The sequence below is a fragment of the Mustela erminea genome, chromosome 2 (genome assembly GCF_009829155.1).
Source record: "Mustela erminea isolate mMusErm1 chromosome 2, mMusErm1.Pri, whole genome shotgun sequence".
Lineage (NCBI taxonomy): Eukaryota > Metazoa > Chordata > Mammalia > Carnivora > Mustelidae > Mustela > Mustela erminea.
The window spans coordinates 5,820,370-5,847,356 of NC_045615.1; the positions used below are offsets into that span (position 1 = coordinate 5,820,370).

The window sequence follows — 26,987 nt, forward strand, 5'->3', positions numbered from 1 at the left end:
GGTGTTTTGAAGAATTGACAGGACTCAGTGCCTGAAGGAGAAGCAGTTGCCAAATGCCACCAAGTTCGCAGGCCTATGAGAATGGCGAAGTCTTTGATGGAATATGGAAGAGGAGGCGATGGGGATGATGATGGCTTTGGGACATCATGACTTTGAAGTGAAAACAGGAAAAGAATGTAGTTAAGTACACTTGTACAGAGTCGACTAATTATGGGCCAGGAGCTAAAGATATTGAGAGGAATAAGATCTAGCCCATCTCTTGTGGGATCCCCACTGCCCAGAAGGGAAGTAGTGGCAATTAATTACAGATGGGAACTACAAGGTGTAGAGGTAGCAAGCACAGAGGTGGAAGATCCAAGGAGATATTTACCTGTGCTCCTACAAAGATCAGGTTGGAGCTTGTGAGAAGTCATAATTGTCAGAACAGACGTAGGTATTATTTACAGAAAGACAGTAGACAAAGCTATACAGAGGATGAGTCACCAAGAGCATTGAGACACAGAGGGAAATTCAGCATAAAACAAGAAGGAAGATTTGGGTCACTGACCTGGGTCTACACTTATTGGCTAAATGTACTTGGGCTAGGTATTTGGTCACACGAAGCTTTGGTTTCCTTCCCTATGAAGGGAATAAGAGTGGCTACTTCCTTGCTTTGTTGTGACAATTAAATGATATAACTCATATGAAGTGCTTTGCACTGTATCTAGAACCTGATAGATGCTCAGGAAATGTTAGCTTTATTATTTTCATTATCTTCATCAGCATCATTACTATTAGCAGTATTTATTGCTACGTGACAAACTGCCTCAGCACAACCATTCATTCACTCATGAATCTACAGTTTGGTCAGGGATCTGCTGTCCATTCAGAGTCACCTGGCATGGTGGAAATGGGGCTGGAGGACCTACTTCCAAGATGGCACACTTCTGTGACTGGCAAGTTGGTGCTGTATTTGGATGGGTGCTCAGCTGGGGGCCTCAATTCCTCTTTATGTAGATGCCTCTGGGAGGCTGTTTTTTCTCCGTCACAGCATGATAGCTAAATACTCCAGAGACAGGAAGTGGAAGCTGCCGAATTCCTAAGGCTAAGACCCAGAAAGGAGCCCAGTATTGTTTTTGCTGCATTCTTTGACTAAGCAGGAATGAGCCCACTCAGATCCAAAGGGAGAAGACCTAGACCCCACCTCTCAGGAAGGAGGATTTGTGGCTGTCTTTCATCTACCATGTAATAGAATCAAAAGGACAACTTAGGAAAGCCTGCTATTAGGAAGAAGAATTGAAGATATATTCCTTTTGAAAAAAGTGTTTGATTGAGGCATTAAAAAGCAAAGCTTTTATAACATATTTAAAAGGAATTGTGCTATAACATTCTATTAATAAAGCTCAGAATTAATCAAAAGTTGAAACAGATGACTATCTTTTAAGCTTAACAAAAGAGCTAGGAGGTCTGAAGGAAAACTTCAAATTACAGAACCAGAGAATGTGAGATCTGAAAGGACCTTAGAGACCCTCTAAGCAGGCCTCTGTTATGTGTGGGTTGCAGAACACACTCTTGGGAGAAAGATGTATTACAGACCCGGCAGCTGGAGTATGGGTGATGTTTTCAGCTGGGCATTTGTGTAGACTCGGACACATAGTCACGAGCGTTAGCATAGCAGTGCTTCTTACGTTATCCTCTCATGCTTGTTTTGGACTGAGAGGGAATAAGTGAGAAGTGTTTCCTCAAATGAAGACATGAACCACAGTTTAATCCATCCAAACATATTAGCCTGGAACGGCACTCTCTTTCTATTCCTCACCAAATACCTCTTTGTGTGAAACACTGTATTTCAAAAATGGCTTGTTGGTCTATTGAAGAATAGTGCTTTTAGAGCTGATTTGTCAGACCCTCAGGATTTTGCAGCCGAGTGATATGTAATTCTGTCCCATTGCTCAGATCTGGCTCTCTAGCCCAGTGAAAAAATGAAGTTGGAGTTTTGGTGGGCTATCTAGAGATAGGGACCGAGGTGGAAAGGGCCAAGTTTCTGATCCAAAACTTAGCCCCTTACTAGGTCTGGGACTTCGGCACAGTTGCTTTACCCCTGAACCCCTGTACCCTCTTCAGCAAGGCAAACTGTCTTCTATGAAAGGTTCTTCTTTGATCTTCAGTCCAAGATCGTGTGATGGAGGTTGCTGGGAGAAGGGAAGAATCACAACAGATCCTGCTTTACTGAAAGACCCGCTAGTCACAAGGGAAGCACGTTAATTGAAACACAAGCTGCCAAGGGTCCTTGTATTTCCATAAAGCTTTTCTGAGGACAGTATATGAGGAATAAGTTCCTCGATTTTAACTGTGCCGCGACGAAGTCTAATATATCAACATTCATGTAATGAAAGGCATCCGCACGTCTCCTCAGGCAGTTCACGGCCTTTGTTTGTTATTTTTCAAATAATATTGTGCTGCTGACTCATGTTTGCCTTGTGCCCTGCTGTGACCCCTCCATATTCAGGGCCCTAATCACGGTCCTCATTATTATTAATAATCAGTGCCTATGAAATTATACCACACTCTGGCTTGTTATCAAGTCCTGGAAGTATGCAAATAGATTAATCAACAAGCTCCCTTGCTTCAAACCTTGAATGGAACTTGAAGTATGGTGGAAGTATTTGCCCAGGCTCTCGCTTGTCTCCTCCAATCAAGCCTGAGGTGTGTTTTCCTCCTAACTTTTAATTGCATGACCTCTGAGAACCTAATTTCCAGAAAACCCATTTATTATTTTAATGCTCATTTGGCATTATTATTTTCCCAAAGCAATCTTTTTGTCTCTGAATCTCTTAGGAGAGTTGAGAAGCAAGCCAAGAAAAGCTTCATTTTCTCCTCCTGGCCCTCAAAGGAAGCAGAAATGAAACATTTAAAATCTGAGTTTCTAGCTGGGGTTGGGAGGAGGGAGCAAGAAAGGAAGGGGTGGTAGTTGTTGGGTGGGGGGAGGGAGAGAGATTGGAAGGCACTTGCGTTGGTCCCAGATGGAAAGCAATCCAGCAAATTGCCTTTAAACAGCAGTGTCCCTGCAAATAGGGCACTCTAGCTGTTTCGTGTCACTTGAAAGCATCTTGTTGATATTTTTATAGATTTTATGATACATTCTAAAGCATGCGTCAAACAGCCACTTGAAGTTCTGGCAGTAATGAACATTGTTATACTCACAGTCTGAGTAGTCTTTACTTCAAAGGGAGGCGTTGGTCTGATCTTTCATCTTCTCAGCTGTTGCTTACCAGCTTCCTTCAGATAGTGTTTGAACTAAACCCCCACATTTCCTGGTTTGAGTGAGCAATTCCCCTGATACTTCTAATCCTCTCACTTGGAGGCTACTAAACTGTGATTGAATGATGCCATTAACAAGAAGGAGGTAAATACATTTAAACATGCAGACTTAGGCTTTACTCAAATAATAACTGGCTTATGTCCTCTTGGTTTTCAAGAAATCTTGTTCATTTACCAAAACAGGGTCCTTGGGAAGGGTGAAAGAAAAATTAAATGAGGAATGAATGAATGAATGAATGCATATCATAAGTGGTAGTTGAGTTTCGTGTTATTAAGTAGGCTTCTCATACTACTCTAAGTGGAAAGACAAGAAGAGGAAAGAAAAGTACATATTCCACTCTTTGGAGATGGTGAGCTGGATTTTTCACAAGGTAAGTAACTTATGTCTTTGGTCAAACTTATTTTTGGCTACTTTCTGCTGAGAACCGTTTACTTAAGGCAGGTCAATTTGCTCACGGATGCCTGAACGATACTAATTTTCTCCCACCACTGAACGTTGTTTGTATTGTGTGGCTGTTTAAATTTAAATATAAATTAATTCAAATTAATACAGCTGAAAATTTAGTTCCTCAGATGTACTAGACACATTCGAGAACTCAGTGGAGGCTAGTGGTTACTGCACTGGCTATTGCAGATACGGAATATTTCCACCTCAGGAGTTCTGTGGATAGAGCTGCTCCAGAGACTTCTCAAGTGCTCCTTATTCCTCCCTAATTACGATTAGATGCATTAACCATCATCTGGTTCAAACACATTCTCATCATTGATGCATACATGGCCCAATATTTATTTGTTTTTTTGTTTGTTTCAATTCCTTAATAAATATCCATAAACTGTAACTTGAAATTAAAGCCAGGACCTTAAAAATAGCCTACATATAATCCTGTGTTCCTCCACCCCCATACCATTCTGCTGTCTCCTCCCTCCTGATGTTACCATCATTAGAATTTCTATGTTGATTCATGCCCTTGCTTTTCTTTCTGTATATTTTATAGATTTCCTTTGTACATATTCATAACATTGTGTGTGTGTGTGTGTGTGTGTGTGTGTGTAACCTTTGCTGTTTTTTAACTATAAAATATGTTAAATGTAATGTTGGAAGACTTTTAAGATTTATCATGATTGTTGCATGTTGCAGTAGTTCATTTTTCTGACATGTAATATGCTATTCACTGTGTAAATATTTCACAGCTCTTTCATTTACGCTTCTGTTGATGGGTTTTTGGAATACTCCAGCTTTTGCTATTGTAAACAGTGCTCCTATGAACATTTGAATACATATTTCCTGTTGAAATGTACAGGAATTTCTCTTGGGTATATAGCAAACAGCAGAGTCATTGGTCGTAAGATATATGAATGTTTGGCTTCAAGAGACAGTGGCAAACTTTTTGCCATGTTATTCCCACAGCAATGTAAAAGAGAGCCTATGGATTCACATTCTTTATAGCACTTGATATTGTGATTTTTAACCAATTAAATGGGTGTAAAACCATATCTCATCATGGTCTTGATTCACATTTCTACTTTGCTAATGGTGTTGGACATATCTTCAAGTACGTAATGGTCACAGGGCCTGCCTAGTCTCAAAAGCCTGTTCCTGTCTTTTGCCCATTTTCATGTTGAATTGTTTGTGCTTTATAGGAGTTCTCTATATGGTCTTGATGGATATCCTTCATAGGTTGAGTATATAGTAATATCTTCTCCCAGTTTTCAACTTGTCATTTCACACTAGTTATGACATTTTTAGGTGAACAAAAGTTCTTAATTTTTATATAGTTAAATATATCAGTCTTTTCCCTTATAGTCCCTTTTTGATAGTTGTCTAAAACTACTTTTTTTCACCTCAAGGTTTAAAAGGTATTTCTTTTACTTTTTTAGTAAGGGTTTTAAAGTTTTGTTTTTGCATTTATGTACTTGGTTCACCTGGATTGATATCTGGCCATGAAGTGAGGTAGAATTTATTTGTGTCTTTTTCCATGTAGATAACTGTTTGTTTGTAGCTCCATTTATTGAACAATCCTCAGTTTTTTCCACTGATCAGATATTCCACTTTTGTCCTAATCCAAAGGTCCATATATTCATGGGTCTAGTTATGGTCTTTCCAATGTATTCCATTAATCAGTTTGTCTATTTGTGTATCAGTATGTACAGTTTAAACTACTATAGTTTTATAGTAATTCCTGATATCTATTTAGGGCATGTGCTCTCTCCATATACTTCTTATTTAAAAGTGTCCTGGGTATATGTGGTTTTCTACTTTTTATTATGCATTGTTTAATATTATCAAATTCTAAAAGCAAACTACACTATTGGCATTTTAATTAGAATTGCATTGAATCTATACTTCAACTTGGAAACAATAATTTTTGTAGTAAATCTTGCTAAGAACATGTTCTATCTCTCCATTTATTTAAGCTTCCTATAACATCTCTTATCTTGCATATATTTTGTTAGTGCTATTCCTTGATTCTTTATATTCTCTGAGACTATTATAAATGCTACCTTCTCTTTATGTTTTCTAGTTGTCTGCCTTTGTTTTCTAGAAATGAAACTAATTTTTGAATATACATGCAAATATATACATAACCACACACACAAACATATATATCTACCAGCCAGTTTTAACCTCTTCTGTTACTTTAAATAAATTTTCAGTAAATTATTTCAGATTTTCCTTGTAAATGATCACATAATCTGTAAATAGTGATAATTTTACTTTCTCCTTTACAATCCTTCTAACTGTAATTGCTATTTTGAGTCTTATTACATTGGCTAAGATTACCTGTTTAATATTATTAGAAATGAGATCAAATTGCTTCTGCTTTTAAAGAAAATAATCCTAGCATTTCCAAATTGAGGATAATGTTTGCTTTAGGACATTACAAAAAAAAAAAAATAGCTCTCCTTATCAGCTTTAAGAAGTTCCCTTCTATTTCTAATTTACTAAGAGTTTTTATTATGTATTAATATTGATTTTCAACAAATACCTTTCAGCATATATTGTACAATGATATGATTTTTCTTTTTTAATTTGCTAATATAGTGAATTACATTTAAAGATTTTCTGTTATTGGGGTGCCTGGGTGGCGCAGTGGGTTAAGCCTCTGCCTTCAGCTCGGGTCGTGATGTCAGGATCCTGGGATCAAGCCCCACATCGGGCTCTCTGCTCGGTGGTGAGCCTGCTTCCTCTCTCTCTGCCTGCCTCTCTGCCTACTTGTGTGGTCTCTCTCTGTCAAATAAATAAAATCTTAAAAAAAAAGAAAAAAAGAAAAAAAAGATTTTCTGTTATTAAAATCCTCTTGTTTCAGTGGGATAAATTCTACTTGGTTATGATGTATAATCCTTTATATACACTGTTGAATTAATTTTCAAATATCTTGTTTAGGATTTTTGCACCTGTATTCATGAGTGAAATAAGCCAGTAATATTCCTTCTATAGAATGTATAAATTTAGTTTTGGAATAAAGGTTATGCTGTCCTCATACAATAATATGGGAAATGTTTTCTTTTTTTCCTTTTTTACTGCTAGAATAAATTTATGTGCAACTGGGATGATCAATTCCTTGAAAGTTTTGTAGAACTTACATATAAAATCACCTGGGCCACCTACTACTTTTAAGGTGGGGATTTTTTTTTTTTTTTTTTTTAAAGAGAGAGTGTAAGCAGGGAAGGGAAGAGGGTGAGGGAGAGAATCTTAAGCAGCACAGAGCCTGATGGGGAGCTTGATCTCATGCCCTGAGAATATGACCTGAGCTGACATAAGCATAGGTATATGACATAAGCATACACCGAGGTATGCTTATGGTGGGGAATTTTTAACCATCATTTACATTTCTTTAACAAATACAGAATTTTCAAGCTTTTTAATTTTTCTTGAGTCAATTCTGTTAAGTTAGATTTTCCCACATATTTGTTGATTTTATGTAAGTTTCAAACTCTCAGCATATAGTTATAGTTTTCTTACTATATGTGGTTATGTAAGATTGTGTCCAATTGATGCAATTATTTATTTGTATTCTGTTCCTTATCTCTTGAAAAGTTTTGCTAAAGATTTGTCCAGTGTTTTTTTTCTTAATTTTAAAAAATTTATTTATTTATTTATTTGACAGAGAGAGAGATCACAAGTAGGCAGAGGGGCAGGCAGAGAGAGAGGGGGAAGCAGGCTCCCCGCCGAGCAGAGAGCCCAATGCGGGGTTTGATCCCAGGACCCTGAGATCATGACTTGAGCCAAAGGCAGAGGCTTAACCCACTGAGCCACCCAGTGCTTCTAGTCCAGTGTTTTTAATTTCAAAGGATAAGATTTTGGCTCTCTTGACTATCTTTGTTTTTTGTTTTTGTTGTCTATGTCACTCGTTTCCACTCTTATTTTAATTATCACTTTCTGCTTTCTTTGAGTTTATTCTATTGTTCATTCATGTAACTTATGAAGATGGACACTTAGGTCATTATTTTTGAAGCTTTCTTCATTTCCAGTGAAATTATCTAAGGTTGTACAGTCCTTTCGAAGCAACACTTCTGATGAGTTCCTTATTGTAGCCCAACTTTCTTCAAGTGTCATGTCAGATTTTACTTCCTTTGTGCTGCTTCACTCTCCTGCCCATGCTAGTCCACAGCAATGGGTTTGGTTTTACAACTCCATATTATAATTAGATAGAATAGATATAGACCCAGATTAAACCCCAGCTCTGCCACCTTATAGCTACTTCAGTTTAGGCAAAACAATATATAATTTTTCATCTTAAAAATGGAAAAGACAAAAGCTAACTCTTCAGGTTTTTTGGTGAAATTTAAATATGACTTAACTTGTGTGAAACCATCTGGTATCAGTTTCTGGCATCTAGTAAATCAATTAACTTTTTCTTTCCCTGCCTCTCCCTCCCTTCACTCTTCCTTTCTTCCTTCATTCCTTCTTCCTTCTGAGGTTAGTTTTAGGTTAGGTTAGTTTAGTTTTTCCTCTGATACATAGAGGAAATATAAATGCAAAATGTCGAGGAAATGGACTTGGCTAATTTTCTTCTTCTTCGGTTTTTATTTTTATCTTGTGAATATTCCCCCAATCCATTTCCCCCTTGATGGAGAAAATCAGAACATAGCAGCAGCTGAGCCGTTCTATCCCTCCCCACTCCTTAATTACTGTTTTGAGTTCCTTACTCTTGACCATGGAGACTTTGTTTGGTTACATAGTAACCTGCTGGACCAACTCATCAAATTGTTGAATCTGGATTCCTGACAGTTTAACTCATTTACCTAAGAAAGAGTTCCCTTTTGAAGAATCACATTTGCCAATTTAACTTTATTTTAATCTTGAAGTTGTTGATTGCCTCTATTAGAACTATCCCTTTCCACACTGTATTATTTAAGTCAAAAAGGAGAGGTTGTCCTGACCTTTATGTATTAACTTCTTAATATTCTAACATCTCTCTCAAGGAGCTGCCATTGATGGGGGTAATTCTTAACCTTTCATAATGGTACAATGATTATCTCATGAGTTGCAGGGTGTGAGCAAATATGGGCTATATATTTCATAGTTCCAAATGGAGAGATTACTTTGATCCTGCTTGTTCTTTAACTGTATACCCTCCCTGAGGTTCCAACACCTGACCCTCACTCCTGGTACAAACAGTACAAGATTAGACAACTAGTATTAAATATGAATTCATTTACCACTGGAGAATAACCAAATTAATAATTTAGCAAGGAACAGGAAAGATATACCCATCAGCATCCACAGGTACTTTTACATCCCCTTGTTCCACTGTGAGGAGTATGTTGCAACCTAAGTTATCAATCAAGAGCCCTTAGCACAGTGTGAATTGAAATGACACATGTTCCTCTAAAGCAGTGGGTATTTATACTAGGTCAAAAATATCTCCCATAAATTCTGGTAGTATTTACCAGTGGACACATATACAACTCTTGATGCCAAGTATTAACACCTAAGAATCTTCCACTTATTTCTTAAAATCCTAATATTCTAGCTCTGAAGTCTTAAGAAGTTCTAGTAATTATTTGCTTGTTTTCAACAGATGCAGCAGCAAAATGAACCTGAAATTAGATGTGACCTTTCTGGGTAAGCCCAGATTTGCTCTTAGAGTTCAAAAATGAGTTATTATACTCAACCCCTCAATATATACTTCACTACAAGTCACAGAGTCACTTCTGTAAAGATGAAGATGGGGTGACATTTATAAACAAGGCAACAATGAAAGTATCCACATATAATACCTACAGAAAAGAAAGTATAAGATCCTGCCCAAATAATAAGTCATACAACTGACTTCAGTAATGACCTGGGAGGTGCCTTGGTAGCTCAGTCGGTTAAGTCTCTGACTCTTGATCTCAGCTTGGCCTTGATCTTAGGGTCTTGATCTCAGGGTTCTAAGTTCAAGCCCTGAGCTGGGTTCCACTAGTGGGGAGCCTACTTAAAACAAACAAACAAACAAACAAACAAAACCAAAAAACAAAACAAAACAAAAACCTAGTAAGTGTTCCTATGGAGCAGGATAGCATTCTTCTACCAGTTGCAGCCTGAGCATACCCATCCTCAGTTCCAGGACCTTTAGAAATAATTTTGCCTTTCTTTCCATTCACTGATACTAAGTGATGCCAACTGAGGTCTTGGATTTTCAGAATCTTCTCTGTCACACCTTATCCCAAGGACTCTTGTGCAGGAGTAGTTACTGAGATGAATGAAACCACTTCATTGCTGGTATTGCTATCTAGTCACCATTTTAACCTAACACTATGTTATCCTTATAGCCCACTATGGTGGGCTTCCTTATTAAGGATGGTCTGAGATCTTGTAAGAAAAGACTAAGCTCCGGGTAATCTCAACATTCCCTTTTATTTTTTCATTTTTTCAGTAACTATGTAACCAATCTCCTAGACTAAATTATGTCTATGTGAATATCTTTGTTTGGCTTCCATTTTCCTGACTGTACCCTGACAGATTACATAGGTTCTCCAAAACCTCTTCAAATTTCTCACTATATTACGGTCTGGGTATAACATAATCCATGTAATCAGTGGAGTTAATGAATCTACCATAGATTATTTACTTCACTTACCATAAAATCATTAATTTAATAACCAAATATTTACACTTATCTTCAATGATATTCTTAAAGCAAACTCCAGTGGGGGAGTTATTGATTCAAGGGTTAAAGCTTTTATTAAGTATTGTGAAATTGTCCTCTAAAATGACAGTATAAATATATCATTTCACTAATAGAATGTGAAAGTTCCATTTTCCCCTATATGTTCACTAAGCCTAAGTATTTTTATTAAAAAACAAACAGTAGAAACTATTTCAATGTGAATATCCAGAAGATTGTGTTTTAATGAACTGTCTTTGAAAATGTGTGACTTTCCACACAAATGACATTTCCCCATAAAAGTCTTACAAAAGTCCTCTTTCTCATGTACATGCTCCCCTTAAAGTTTCTGTGTAGATTCTTTGCAATTCTTCTTAAATTTATTCCTAAATTTTTTCTATTTTTCTTCCTTTTCTGGATGGAATTTATTTTTTTAATAAAAAAATCCTTTTTTGTTCTACTAATTTAAAAAATTATATATGTTCATAGAAAATACAAAACAGTGATAATTTACACAAAGAAAAAGAAAACCTCCATAATCTCAACACTCAGAGATAATTCCTGAGAATTCTTACATACATTTCTTTTCCAGACTATTTCGAGACTTTCCAGACTATATGCCTATTTACACACATTTATGCCCCAAACAATGGTTTCATGCTGTATGTAAAATTTTGTAATCCTGTTCATTTTATTTGCAATATATCACCAATGTGTTTTCATGGGAAAAAATACCCAACTATAACATTTTGCTTAAAAGACTAAACACAGTATTTTATTTTTTCAACTGGTAATTTTTCTGGTTTTTCTATTTTTACTATTATACAAATATTATGATTAATATTCTTATAAAAATCTTTATCAACATTCTTAATAATTTCCTTAGGAAAAAATCCCTGGAAATTGAATTGCAGGCTATAGGATATGTTCTACATGTAAGGTTTAATATATAGTTTTGCTAAATTGTCATTTATATACAGATGGCTAAATTGCCCTAAAGAAAGTTGAAACAAGTTTACATTTGCATGAGAATACCCAGTTGCCTGAACCTCAGTTACTGGGTATTGTTTTTAAAGAAAAAAGAAAAAGTAGCCAGCCCATAGGACAAAATAATATAGTTTTAATTGGAATTTATTAGTTACAAAGCAGTTAAAGATTTTTAATAATTTTATTCATCATTTGTATTTCTTTTTTGTGAAGTACTCTTTTATGTCTTTTGACAATTTTAAAATTAAGTTTTTATATTTTTTTCTTATTCACAGAAGTATTTTGTACTAAAAGGACATTAATTCTGCATCTATCCTATATATTAGAAAGATTGGTCTAGTATTTTATGTTATTGTATTTTACTTTATTTTATTATTCAGAAACCATACTTTTTTCCAGCTTTATTTAGATATCATTGAAAAACAGCAATGTGTAAGTTTAAGGTGTAGAACATGATGATTTGATATACTTACATATTGTGAAATAATTACCACAATAAAATTAGTTCTTTTTGTTTGTGTGTGTAGTGAGAACATTTAGGATCTGCTCTCCACTTATTGAATAATCTAAGCTTACCTTACTGATTTAAAATACCACCTCTGAACTTTTGATTAGTCACGGCAAATTGAACACACATATTTATCTGTGCTTCTTCCTGAAAGTCCATTTAAAATGGCAATAAAAACATCCAAAGTCTTAAACCCCCTGTAAAAAGAAACTGGGAGATATTACAGGAGTTGAGAGATGTTCACCAGAGGAGCTCAAAATTTACACATGCAGAGAGAGCTTCAAATCAACATTCCTGAAAAAGTTGGCTTCACTCAAGTATAACTTACATACAGCAAAAATACATTTTTATTTACATTTTAAAAATATACAGTCTAGGGGCACTTGGCTGGCTTGGTTGATCGAACAGGTGGTTCTTGATCTCAGCGTGGTGAGTTTGAGCCCCACATTGGGTGTAGAGATTACTTACAGTCTTTACAAAAAATAAATGAACTATACTGCCTGTGCATTTTGAAAGTACACTGTGTCACTACTGTCACAGTCGATACAAGAATGGTTCAATCAAGCCCCCAAATTACATTGTGATCAATTACAGTGTAGTCAACTACCCAGTCTTTGGCAACCATGGATCTGTTTTCTATCACTATAGAGTTTTGCCTTTCCTAAATGTCATATAAATGTTATTATATAATAAGTAGAATTTTGATCAGGCTTCTTTCATATTCATCCATGTGTTGAGTGTATCATCATTAGTTCTTACCTTTTATTGAAGAGTAGAATTCCAGTGTTTGGATGCACTCTAATTATTTTTATCCATTTGCCAGTTGAAGGGCATTTGGGTTATTTTCCATTTCCTCTCTATCTGCTGCTTGTCTTTCATTGTCTTAAGAGTGCCTTTCAAAGAGTAAAAGTATTAATTTTTATGAAGTCCAATTTATCAATATTTAATTCTTGGATCATGCTTTTGGTGTCATAGCTAAGAAATCTTTGCCTAACTCAAAATCACAAAGATTTTTCTCCTATATTTTGTTCTAGAAGTCTTATAGTTTTTTGTTTTACATTCAAGTCTGAGTTTTTGAAGTTAATATTTATGTTTGATATAAAGCATGACTTGAGGTTCGTTTTTCTGCATATAGTTTTCCAATTGTTCCATCTTTTGCTGAAAAGATGATCCTTTCTTCATTGGCTTGTCTTTGCACCTTTGTTGAAAATTGACTACATATGTGTGTGATGGAGGGTACTATTTCAGGATTCTCTTCTGTTCTGTTCTATTTATCTACATGTTTGTTTGTTTTTTTCACTAATAACACATGGTGTTGATTTTTGTAGCTTTATAATAAGTCTTGAAAACAAATAGTTTGAGCCCACCAACTTTATTCTTTTTTCCCAAAATTATTTTGACTATCTTACTTTCTTTTTCTCATAAATTTTAGCTTGTCAACTTCTACAAAAAAAATCCTGCTGGAATTTTAACTCAGATTGCATTGTCTACAGATTAATTTGAGAGGACTAACATGTTAACAATATCAAGACTTTCAATCTATGGTTGATGGTATATCTCTTTATTAAGTCTTCATTGATTTCATGGTATATCTCTTTATTAAGTCTTCATTGATTTCTTTCATCAGTTCGAAAGTAAACCCGTTGTTAATGTTGCTTAGGTCTTCTGTCTCTTTACTGACCTTCTCTCTACTTGTTTCTATTGGTTTCTGATAGAGCAAAGTGGAAGTCTCCTACAACACTTATGGATTTGTCTATTTTTTTCCTTTCAGTTCTGAAGTGTTTTTTCAAGAATTATGAGGCTCTGTTTTGATACATATACAATTATAATCTTATATTGGTGCATTCACCCCTTTGTCTATGTAATATCTTCTTTATTCTAGGTAATATTCCTTGTTATGGAGTCTACTTTGTCGAAAGCTAATATAGCTAGTATGTTTTAAAATAGAATTTTTGTGATATAATTTTTTTCCTTTTAATATCTGTATGTTTAAAGTGTGTTTCTTGTAGAAAATATATAGCTGGATCTTGCTTTTTATAAAGATGCAATGTGACAACTCTATGTTTTAATTAATGTGATTAAGCTATTTAAATTTTTTAAGCTGTTTAAATTTAATGTAACTATATGTTTGGGTTAAAATCTAGCATCTTGCTAATAATTTTTCTGTAGATAGTCAATTTTCTTTTGAACAATTAAAAATAAGAAAATGTCTTTTGTATTTTACTTTTAAATATTTCTGGAGATAGACTTTTCTTTGTTCAGAAACAAAGCTGGTTTTAAAATAGTTTTTTTGTTGTTGTTCATATACAAGTTCTCACTGAAGAATTTTAATATTTTCTTATAGGGCAGGTCTTCTCATGATTTATTTTCTCAATTTTTGTTTATTTGAATGTCTTTATTTCTCTTTTATTTATATAAATATTTCTACTGGGTATAGAATTCTGGGTTGAAGGTTTTCATTTTTTGATAGGCTTTAAATATGTTAATCCATTTTTTTTCTGGCTTGCATATTTTCTGACATATTTTGCCTTTGTGGAAATATGTGCTGTCTTTTTTCATTGCTGCTGTCATAATTTTCTTTTTAAATTTGGTTTTGAGTGGTTTGAATATAATCTGTCTTTAAGGAATGAGGAGGGAGAATTTACTTTGCTTAAAATTTTCTGGGTTTCTTGATCTGTGATCAATGTAGCTTATTATTCTTGAATGATTCTTGCCCATTATCTTTTCAAATATTTTTTTTTCTGCCAATTCTTCCAGAATTAAAAATCTAAATTTTTTAATATGGTCCTAATAGTTATTTGATAGCCTCTTCTTCCCCCCTCTTCTTCTTTTCAATCTTATTTTTTTTCATATTTCACTTTGGGTAATTTCTATTGACCTATATTCAAGTTAATTTATTCTTTTCTTATCTGTAGTGAATCTGCTGATGAGTTTGTCAAAGGTATCTCTATTACTCTGTGTGTGTGTTTTATTTCTAGCATTTGCACTTGACTCTTACAGTTTCCATCTGTCAGCTGAAATTCCCCATCTCTTTATTTGTATTGTTTATCTTTTCCATGGGAATATTTAACATATTAATTATAGTTATTTTTAATTCCTTATCTGATAGTTTTGACATCTGGTCATATTTGAATCTGATTCTATTGAATCCTTTGTGTCTCTTTAGGGTTTCTTGTGTTTGGAACAGTAAAGTCTGAGGTAAATAGTATTTGCATCTGGAAATAAGCATAGTCTTCTCCTAGATCATTAGTGGGTGGGGCTGTATCAGTCTAAACAAACTGACCTAGTTGTTCATTTGGTTGTTAATAACTTTAGTGCATCAAAGCTTTAAATTCTTGTAGGTTTACCTTTTGTTTAGAATGGGAGCTGGTTTGTCAAGGTGTCCCCCCCCACCCATGTTTCTGTTGTACCCTCAGCTTTAAACCTTCTTTGTGTATCTGTGCCTCAGAAAATAATCTCTCTTCCCTGCTTTCTTCTTGTCATATATATTAGATTCTTAGGACTATAATAATAAAATATCATGAACTGTGTGGCTTAAAACTATAGAAATTTATTCTCTCACAGTTTCAGAGGCTAGAAATATGAAATCATTGTATCAGCAGCCTTGTTTCCTTCTTAGGGCTTTGAGGAATAATCTGTCCTATGCTTATCTCATAATTTCTGATGGCTTGCTGAAAGTCCTTGGTATTTGCTGGCGTATAGATACATCACTCCATTCTCTGCCACCATTTTCACATGTTGTTCTCTCCATGTCTCTGTGACCATGTTTTCCTCTTCTTATAAGGACACCAGTCATATCAGACTAAGGTCCCACCTTATCCAGTATGATCTCACCTTACCTAATATTAATATATAATACTGCTACTAAAATTATCATACTAATATCATGAAATACTACATTAGCATATAGCACCATATAATATATACTATACTATACTGGTTTACTATCAAAACTAATGATTAATCATCTGAGGATAATAAGTAGTTACATCTTCAGTGACCTTATTTCCGAACAGTATTGGAGGGTTAGCATTTAAATATATCTTTTTGGGGATACAATTCAACTCTTAACACCATGGATATTGTGTGATTTCTAGTTATTTGGTATGTTTTAGCCTAGTTTAGGGTGGGGTGTGTATCTTATGGAGAAGCCCTATGTTCTTGAGTCTTAGAGATCAAGCTTTCTCAGTGATCACTGTCCTTCCCAGTGGTAGGAGATTTCTTATGGCCTCTTGCCCATATCCCAAGGATGGAGGGCTCTTCTTTTACTTTTCTTCCAGCACAGTGGGTTTTAGTTGAATTCTCAAAGTACAGGATTTGCTGCCCTGCTTCTATCTCCAGACACTTAAGATATTTATCCTTTGGGAAGAAGTGTCCAGAAAGATCCTTCTGCCTTTTCTGTAATGTACCCACTACCCTCCTCCAGTTCTCCATCACTGAGGGAGGCTTCCTCCAATCTCCCACCCTGCTGCAATCTTTCCCATATGAGCCCTGAGACAGTACATGGAGAAAAATACGGTACTCAGAGCAGACTTCTCCTTTACCTATAGTGTCTGATAGTTTCAGCTTTTCTTGATATCCTACACTCAGACTTTAGCATTTCATTAAAAACTTGAGCTGAATTTCTTCATATTCTCTTGGTCATACTGTTTTCACCCTGTGCTCTACGAAAGGTGAACCAGTACTCATGACCCTTTTTCTTCTTAGAAGTGCTTGTATTGCCTTCAATTTCAGGCTGTTGGTTGCTTTGTGACCTCAGCATTCTGATGACTTCAAGAAAAGTTGTAATTTTGAGCATTATCATGGTTTCTTTCCTCCCCGTTTTTAGGGTTTTAAATGGCACACTTTCAAATAATAACACAGATCAAGTTTCAACAAACACGAAAAAAGTCTTTAACATGAAAAAGAGACTAATAAACAAAGAGGAAAAAAGGAAATTAGATGGCGCAAAGGCAATGTAGGAAGCAGAAGAAAACTTCAAAACAAAATAAAAGCAATATTCTTAATAAAAGAAGATTACAGGTTACATCCACAAAATGGAAATATAAGTATATATATGTGTGTGTGTGAATATATGTTTGTTATGTATATGTACATATATTTAGATAACACTTAGAGAACAAAATACAACTCTTGATCTGAAACATATATTAAAAAATCCATCCCCCAGCCACTGCAGGGCTTCAGGAGATCTGGCATAAGAAGAGTGACCCAGTGCAAATTTTGTTAGTATTGCCACCCACTCCCAAGTTCCAAGAAGAAGAAGAGAGAAAAAGGGACAGAAAAATTATTTGAAGGAATAATAGCTAAAATATAACATTGGTAAAAAGGTAGGAAGGTAATAGGAAATCTCTCAAAAAGACAACAAAAAGATAGAAAACTAAAAACAGAAGAGGATGTTGGGCAATCAACACAAAATGTCCAATACCCGATTAACAGAAGTTTCAGAAAGAAAGATAAAAGAACACATGACAGTGAGCTTGGGAAGATAGCAGAGTAGAAGGACCCTGAACTCACACTGTCTCATTTTTTCAACTAGATATCATCCACATCTATGTCAACAAACTAGAGAGAGATCCAAAGACTTGCAGAACAAATTCCACAACTGAAGTAGCTGCAGCTGAAAAGTTAGGAAGGTCAGAAAGGTGGAGGGAGGCTGCCCAGTGGAGGGAGGGAGCTGCATGTGTGGAGAGGGCAGAGAAATGGGCCCTTGCACCAGGGAGCTCACATGAGGAAGACTAATCCCTACAACATTTTGCTTTGAAAACCAGAGGGGCTGAATACTGTGAGCTTATAAAACCAGTGGTACTTGGAGTCTGGAGTTTTAATAGTCTACTAACTAAGCACTGGGCAAGCCAGTAGGGTGAGTGACAACCCCACCAACACCCTTAAAGAGACTGCAGTCCACTAAGAGAGACAACATAAAAATGGCAGTTTATACAATACCAGGGACAAAGGGGAGACAGAACTCTTTATAATGATTTTGGAACTATTGGAGGACTTCTCTGAAAATGAGGAGCTGACAGGTGCCATTTTCTTCCTCCTTCCCCTAGCACAAATACAGAGCCACCTGTAGGAAGTGGACTGCACTGACACTTCCTACCTATCCCACTAATAGTGATCTATGCCCATGAGTTCTACTGAGGACTAGCTCACTCCAAGCCTATTAGTGTTGGCCCTGAGCTCAAGGCAAATTTTGTTAAAGCTGTGCATGCATGCCAACCAGCTGTCATATACATAGCTGGCATCGTGTGCTGTGCCCAGGTATGCCCAAGCTTATTCCCCTGGAAGCCATGACATCCATCCCCCAGCCACTGCAGGGCTTCAGGAGATCTGGCATAAGAAGAGTGACCCAGTGCAAATTTTGTTAGTATTGCCACCCACTCCCAAGTTCCAAGAAGAAGAAGAGAGAAAAAGGGACAGAAAAATTATTTGAAGGAATAATAGCTAAAAATTTCCTTAATCTGGGGAGGGAAACATATCCATTCCCAGGAGGCATAGAGAAAAAATCAGTAATCAATAAAAGAAGATCCATTTTTCCATTTATCTCAATAAATCAGATCCACACTAAGACATATTATAATGAAATGTGCAAAATATAGGGATAAAGAAAAAAATTTAAAGGCAGGGTAAAAGAAGTGAATAACTTACAAGAGAGATTTTATTTTTAATAGAAACTTTCCAGACCAGAAGAGAGTGGTATGATAAATTCAAAGTGCTGAATGAAAAAAAATCTGCAGCCAAGAATACTCTATCTAGCAAAGCTATCATTGAGAATAGAAGGATATATAAAGAGTTCCCCAGACAAACACTAAAGAAGTGCTTGACCACTAAAAACAGCTTTGCAAGAAATATTAAAAGGGGATTTTTGAGGAGAAAGGAAAAAGTGACAGTATAGAGGAAGGTAACACAAAAGCAGTAAAAATGCATATTTCTTTAAAAAAAATCAAAGAACTCATACAAAAAAAGATATAACACATCACAACATATACCTAAGTGTGGGGAGGAGGTGAGAAAAGAATGCATTCGACCTTAAATGACGATCAACTTAATATAGACTGCTATATGCGAAGAGTTTATATATAAACCTAACTGGTAACCGTACATCAAAACCCACTAATAAATATGCAAAGAATAAGGAGAAAAAAACTAAGAGATATATCACTAAAGAAAATCAGCCAACTCTAAAAGAAAGAGAGAAAGGATCACAGAAAATCTTCAGAAAAAAAAAAACAACTAATAAAATGGTAATAAATACATATTTATTAATAATTACTTTGAATGTAAATGAACTAAATGCTCCAAGAAAAAAAATAGAGTGACACAATGGATAAAAATAAGACTTATCTATATGCTGCCTCAAGAGACCCATTTTAAATACTTGCAAACTGAAACAAGAGGATGATGAAACATCTATCATGCAAGTGGATGTCAAAAGAAAGCCAGAGTAGCAAGCCTTATATGGAACAAAATATTAAAACAAAAACTGTAACAAAATACAAAGATGGAAACTATGTAGTAATAAATGGGACAATCCAATAAGAAGATATAACATTGTAAATTTTTTTTACACCCAACATGGAATCACCCAAATACATAAAATGGTTAATAACAAACATAAAAGAACTAATCACAAATAATACAATAATAGTAGGGGACTTTAACAACCCACTTATATCAATGGACAGATCATCTAATCAGAATATCAACAAGAAAACAATAGCTTTGGATGACACACTGTAACAGATGGACTCAACAGATATAGTCAGAACTTAACAGATATATTCAGAACATCCTAAAATAGCAGAACACACATTCTTTTCAAATGTACACAGAACATTCTCCAGAATAGATCACATATTAGCCCACCTCAACAAATTCCTGGAGGTTGAATAATATGCTACTAAACAATGAATGAATAGGTCAACCAGGAAATAAAAGAAGAAATGAAAAAATACATGGAAACAAATGAAAGTGAAAACCCAGTGGTCCAAAACCTCTGAGATGCAGCAAAAGCAGTTTTAGGAGGGAAGTTTATAGCAATACAGGGTTACCTCAAGAAGCAAGAATAACAAATAAAATAAAAATAAAAACACAAATAAACAACCTAATCTTATACCTAAAGGAGTGAGGAAAGAAGAACAAACATAACCTAAAACCAGCAGAAAGAAGGAAAAGAACAAATATTAGAGCTGAAATAAATGATATAGAAACTAAAACAAACAAACAAAAAACACAATAGAACAGATCAATGAAACCAGGAGCTTGTTCTTGGAAAAAGTCAATAAAATTGACAAACATCTAGCCAGACTTACCAAGTATAGAGAAGAAAAGACTGAAATAAAATCAGGAATGAGAGGAAAAATAACCCACACCACAGAAATACAGTCATAAGAGAATATTACAAAAACTATATGCCAACAAATTGGACAACCTAGAAGATATGGATAAATTCCTAGGAACATATAAATTACCAAAACTGAAACAGGAAGAAATAGAAAATTTGAACAGACCAGTAAGTAGCAAAGAAATGGAGTCCATAACCAAGAAAACTCCCAACAAACAGAAGTCCAAGACCAAAGCTTCACAGGTGATTTCTACCAAATGTTTATTTAATTTTTTTAAAAGATTGATTTATTTATTTGAGATAAGAGAGAACAGCTGCGAGGGATGGAGGGAGAAGGAGAGAGAAATTCAAACAGACCTCACGTTCAGCAGGGTGCTGATGTCGGACTCCATCTTACGACTGTGAGATAACAACATGAACCAAGACCAAGAGTCAGAGGTTTAACCAACCACCCCACTCTTTGGCTCTCCTTTACTAAACATTTAAAGAAGAGTTAGTACCCATTCTTCTCAAGCTATTCCAAGAAATAAAAAAAGCAGGAATATTTCCGTATTCAGTCTATGAGACCAGCATTACCCTGGTATCAAAACCAGATAAAGACGGCACTATAGAAGAGCACTGCAGGCCAATATCCCTAAGGAACATAGAGGGCAAAAATTCTCAACAAAATACTAACAAGCCAAATTCAACAATACATTAAAAAAAATCATTCAACACCATCAAGTGGGATTTATTTTGGGGTTGCAGTGTGATTCAGTATTTTCAAATCAGTCAATGTGATGCATTATATCCATAAGAGAAAAGATAAGAATCATATTCTCATTTCAATAGATGCAGAAAAAGCATTCAACAAAGTACAACATTAATTAATGAATAAAAACCCTCAAAAAAGTGGGCTTAGAGGGAACATACCTCATCATAGTAAAGGCAGTATATGAAAAACCCACAGCTAACATCATCCTTAGTGGGGAAAAACTGTGAGATTTCCTCTTATGGTCAGGACCCAAACAAGGATGTCCACTCTTATGGCTCTTATTTATTAGTACTGGAAGTCTTAACCATAGCAATCAGACAATAAGAAACAAATAAGAGGCATCCAAATTTGTAAGGAAGAAGTAAAGCTTTCACTATTTGCAGATGACATGATAATATATATAGAAACCTGACATATTCCACCAAAAAATACCCCTACTAGAACTGATAGAAGAATTCAGCAAAGTTGCAGTGTAATGAAGTAGCAGAAAGAGAAATTAAGAAAAACAATCCCATTTGCAATTGCATAAAAAATAATAAACTATCTATAACTAATAAACTTAACCATGTAAGTGAAAGACCTGTGTTTTGAAAACTATAAAATACTGATGAAAGAAATTGAAGATGATGCAAGGAAACTGGAAAGACTATCCATGTTCATGGACTGGAAGAACAAAAATGTTAAATGTCTATTACATAAAACAATCTACTTTTCATGCAATCCTTGTGAAAATACCAACAGCATTTTTCACAGAACTAGAACAAAGAATCCTAAAATGTGTAGGGAACCACAAAAGACCCCAGATAGCCAAAGCAATCTTGGAAAAGAAGCAAACCTGGGGGAGTCACAATGCCAGACTTCAAGTTATATTACAAAGCTGCAGTAAACAAAACAGTATAGTACTGGCACAAAAATAGACATGTAGATCAATAGAACAAAATAGAAAAAGCAGGGGTGCCTGGGTGGCTCAGTTGTTAAGTGTCTGCTTTTGGGTCAGGTCATGATCCAAGGGTTATGGACTCAAGCCCACATCGGGCTCCCTGCTCAGTGGGAAACCTGCTTCTCCTTCTCCTCTTCCCCCAGCTTGTGTTCCCTCTCTTGCTGCTTCTCTCTCTGTCAAATAAATAAAATCTTAAAAAAAAAAAAAAAAAGAAAATGCAGAAATAAACCCACAGTTATATGGTCAAATGATTTTCAACAAACAAGAATATCCATGGGGAAAAAACCATCTCTTCAACAAATGGTGTTGGGAAAACTGGATAGTAATATGCTAAATGAATGAAACTGGATTGTTCTTGTAAAACATACATAAAAATAAATTCAAAATGGATGAAAGACCTAACTGTAAGACAGGAAACCATCAAAATCTTGGAGGAGAACACAGGTAATAACTTCTTTGACATTGGCTATAGCAACTTTCTTCTAGTTATGTCTCCTGAGGCACAGAAAAAAAATAACTATTGGATCTACACCAAATAAAAAGCATCTGCACAGTAAAGGAGACAATCAACAAAACCAAAAGGCAGCCTACTGAGTGGGGGAATATATTTGCAAATGGCATCTCTGATAAAGCATTAGTATCCAAAATACATAGAACTTATACAACTCAACACTCAAAAACCAAATAATCCGATTTTAAAAATAGGCAAAAGACATGAATAGGTATTTCTCCAATGAAGATATACAGATAGCCAACAGATGCATGAAAAGATGTTCATCATCACTTACCAACAGGGAAATGCAAATCAACACTACAATGAGATATTACCTCATACTTGTCAGAATGGCTAAAATCAACAACACAAGAAATAAAAGATGTTGGCAAAGATGTGGAGAAGGAATCCTCATCTACTGTTAGTAGAAATGCAGACTGGTGCAGCTGCACAGTATGGAGGTTCATCAAAGTTAAAAATAGAACTACACCACAATCCAGCAATCACACTACTAGGTATTTCTACAAAGAATACAAAAACACTAACTCAGAGGGATATATACATTATCATTTGTTTATAAACATCACTTAACAATAGCCAAGATGTGGATGTCTCTTGATTGATGAATGAATAAAGAAGATGAGGAACATATATACAATGGAATATTGATAGATGACTGGATAAAGATGAACATATATACAATGGAATATTATTCAGCCACAAAAAAGAATGAAATCTTGCCATTTGCAACAACATGGAGCTAGAGAGTATATTGCTAACTGAAGTAAGTCAGTCAGAGAAAGACACATGTCAGACTATTTTTCTTGTGTAGAATTTACGAAATAAATGGGCTAAGAGAAAGAGAGAGAGAGAAGCAAATTAAGAAAGACTCTAGAGAACTATAGAGAACAAACTGGTGGTTATCAGAGGGGAGATAGGTGGGAGGATGGGTGAAACAGGTGATGGGGATGAAGGAGGACATTTGTCATGATGAGCACCGGGTGATATATGGAATTGTTGAATCACTGTATTATATACCTGAAGCTAATAAAACATTGTGTGTTAACTAATTGGAATATTGATTTAACCAATATTGTTTCATTGCCATAAGGTGAGGACAGGAAACTATTGTGCATAAGAGAGATAAATCCTCATCCTTCAGACCTGGAACTGGTAGATAAGGTCTAAAATCAAAAGTATCAAAAAATGGCGGGGCGCCTGGGTGGCTCAGTGGGTTAAGCCGCTGCCTTCGGCTCAGGTCATGATCTCAGAGTCCTGGGATCGAGCCCCACATCGGGCTCTCTGCTCAGCAGGGAGCCTGCTTCCTCCTCTCTCTCTGCCTGCCTCTCTGCCTGCTTGTGATCTCTGTCTGTCAAATAAATAAAAAAAAATTAAAAAAAATGGCAATGTAAGCTTTATTTTGAGAAACATAAAGTTATATACTAACAGCCATACCTATAATAAAAGTGGCTGCGTGTGGGAGAATGACTGTGTCTCCTTTGAAACTTTGAGGTACTGATCTTTTAGATTATGTAAAAATAAATTTAAAGATGAAAACTTCGTTTATTAAGTTCTTCTAAATATCTTTTACAGGCACTGAGGAGAGGAAGGCTAGGTTTTCAAACAGTTTCACACTTATGGTGAGTGAGTGGGGCTGTTATTTAATGTAACTGCTCTGCTTTCTTCTTCTGAGATGCAGATAAAAACAGTATTTACCTCACAGCACTGTTATGTATATCAGATAAAATTAGTTAATGCATGAAAAGCACTTAGTGCACGGAACAAAGAAAGCAACTAATAAATGCTGGCTACAGTTATCTTATCCCAGCAGTAGTGCCCAGGTGTTCCACTTAGCACAGCTTTATATTGTATTAAGGCATGCTGGAGGAAGTAGGTCTCATTTCTCTTCCTTATTATTATTATTATTTTTTTTTTTGGTAAATTTAATGAGGTATTTTTTCCCCCTCCTAAATAAATTTGTGAGTCATTTTACCTTCTCCACACGAAATATATTTTATTTCTGAATTTATCTAAGTCTTTTGTCCAAGCACAAAGACTATGGCTTTCTTTCTCAAAGTCTGCACACTTCTTGTTCAGTTCATTCCTACATATCATGAGTGTATCTATTCATCTTCATCTCTCCTTCTCTCTTATTCTTATTCTTGCTCTAGGTCCTTGTTCTGTTTTATGCACTATTGTGGATAAGATCTTCTTTCCCTACATTTTTGTTATATCTCTTTGTATATAGAAACAATCTTGATTTTTGGAATCTTATTTTTTAGTCTGTCACCTTTCTGAATTTTTTTTTCCAGTTTTACTATTTCAGTTGATACTCTGGTGCTTTCCCATTATACAATTATAATATCTGCCAATTATATTTTCTTTCCCTTTCCAACATGTAAGATTAACTTGTTTTTTCTTTCTCTTGCTTTGCTTTCTGTTTTTATTTTATAATATATATATATTTATACCATATGAAAGTTGATTTTTTGTTTTAATTAGTATTACTTTGATCTTGTTTTGTGCTTTCCCGTTGTCTCCTTTATTTTCTGTCTTTTCACTTATGGTATTTTTTCTTTGTTTTTAGTCTTCCAGTGTTTTAGTTTGATATATATCCCATTTTTACTCAAATAGTAGTAATAATAGCATGATAATTCTATTACTATTATTATAATAGTCATTTATTAAAAGCCTGCATGCACCTGGCGATATGTTTGGCACTTTACAGTTTTCTATAATGTTAATCTAACTACTAACAACATCAACAAAATGAAAACAATTGTTATCAATATTGAATATTTCCTATGTGCTAGACATTTTTAAACACTTTACATGCATTAATTCCTTTTATTTTGATAGCTCTCTGAAATAGTTGCTATTATTGTTCTGGCAAAATCCTATGAGGCATATATAATTACCTCCATTTTACAAATGAGAAAATGAGAATTTGGGGTATGACATCAGCGCCTAATAATCTGTGGTCTGTCGTACTTACTTTTAATGTCTTCAAAAATATTTTTCTGGCTTTACATTATTTCTGAATCCTATCATTCCTCCTCCTCCTCTTCTGTATTTTTCAGCTGTGGTCACTTTTCTTATCTTCTTTCTCCTCTATCACAGACAGTTCCACTTTGCATTTCTGTCTCTTTTCTGTCTTCAAAGAGCAGTAATACAACGTGTATTAGAAAGGAAGACAAACGAAAAAGAAAAAGGAAAGGAAAAGTTAGGAAAGAAATCCTTTACAAGACAGTGATTTCAGGTTACTTCCATAACAGTCTTCTCTTTCTTTTTCCAAGATCAGACCTCCTTGCTCCTGCAAGGACCCTGGAGGCAGGCAGCAGGGACAGCACATACTCAGTGTCTGGGGTGTGATGGTTCCTGTGAGGGTGGCTCCTTCTGGGTTCAGGTGCCTGAGAGCAGCCACAGATGGTCTAGGCCATTACTCACTACCCTAAGGCAGCACAGCCAGTCCCCCATTGTTCAGGATATAACAAAGTACTTAGATCAAGCCAGTGACAAAGGCATTCTCTCTGAGCACTAATTAGCCTCTGAGTAATTTCTAATCTAACTCCAATTTCAACCATATGTATATACAGATGCAGTTTGCTTTACACTTCTTGTCTTCTTTTTGCCATCGCTCTTGGATCCTCTTGCCACGCTCCCTCCCGTTCCTGCATCCTTTTAATTTTATTCATCAATTTCCTTCCTTGAGATATTTTTAACATTTAACCTGGGACTGGAAGGTTGACCAGTTGGGGTCCCACATATTCTCCTACACAACTGTGCGGGGCTTTCAGGAACTGATCACTAAAGTTAGTATAAGTTAAACTCAGAATTCCTTTCTTTCCAGAATGACAACATACAAGTAGAGATGCAACTAAGGCAGGGGTTGTGGCTGTCTGCTGATGCTGTGACATTATTATTATTAATTTCTTACACTTTTCATTTTATTTTTTAAATGTTTTCCCTGCATTACCTATAAAACACCATTTTTTTACTTGCATACTTTTTTAAAAAATTTTTTTTATTTTTTTAATTTTTTTTTATCAGTCAAAATAGGCTCTAGGTTCTCAGGTCTTTCCTTGCATTTGTTTCTATTCTTTCCATATCAGAAGACTTCTTGGGTCACAGATTTCTTCAGATGACTGCATTTATCTTTCGACTTGACATTAGCTATGACTGATTTATAGCAACTTTACATTGGGAACTTGTGGTCCTTCTTTTTCTCTATTCATGGGTTGACTCCCTTTTCCATTCCTTTTCTTTTTTTTTTTTTTTCATTGTCAAGAATCTGTTTCTCAAATTGTGTGGCACATACTAACCACACCTTCCATTCTCTTCTCAATTGACATGACATCCAAGATGGTAGTGCCATTCTCCTATAGGAGCTTGCTTCAACATCCACTGTTTATTTTTCTTAATGAAGGCCAGTGTGGTCATTAACTCTGCTGGAAAAATGTACGGCACCATGGAAAGTGATGGCTTTGGAGATAGGTAAGCCGAGCTTAAAATCTTGGTGCTATATCTTACCAGCTGTGTGGCTTTGAGAATTACTTAGCCCACC

At 35.3% G+C, this 26,987-nt stretch overlaps 1 long non-coding RNA gene across 1 annotated transcript in view; it reads left to right on the top strand.

The window, feature by feature from the left end:
* The first annotated feature begins 3,371 nt into the window (after positions 1 to 3,371).
* The window catches only part of LOC116584205, a 92,302-nt gene continuing 68,686 nt past the window's right edge, over positions 3,372 to 26,987 (top strand). Inside the window, exon 1 of the long non-coding RNA XR_004283092.1 lies at positions 3,372 to 3,671. This is a non-coding gene — a long non-coding RNA (uncharacterized LOC116584205). The remainder of the gene's footprint in view (positions 3,672 to 26,987) is intronic.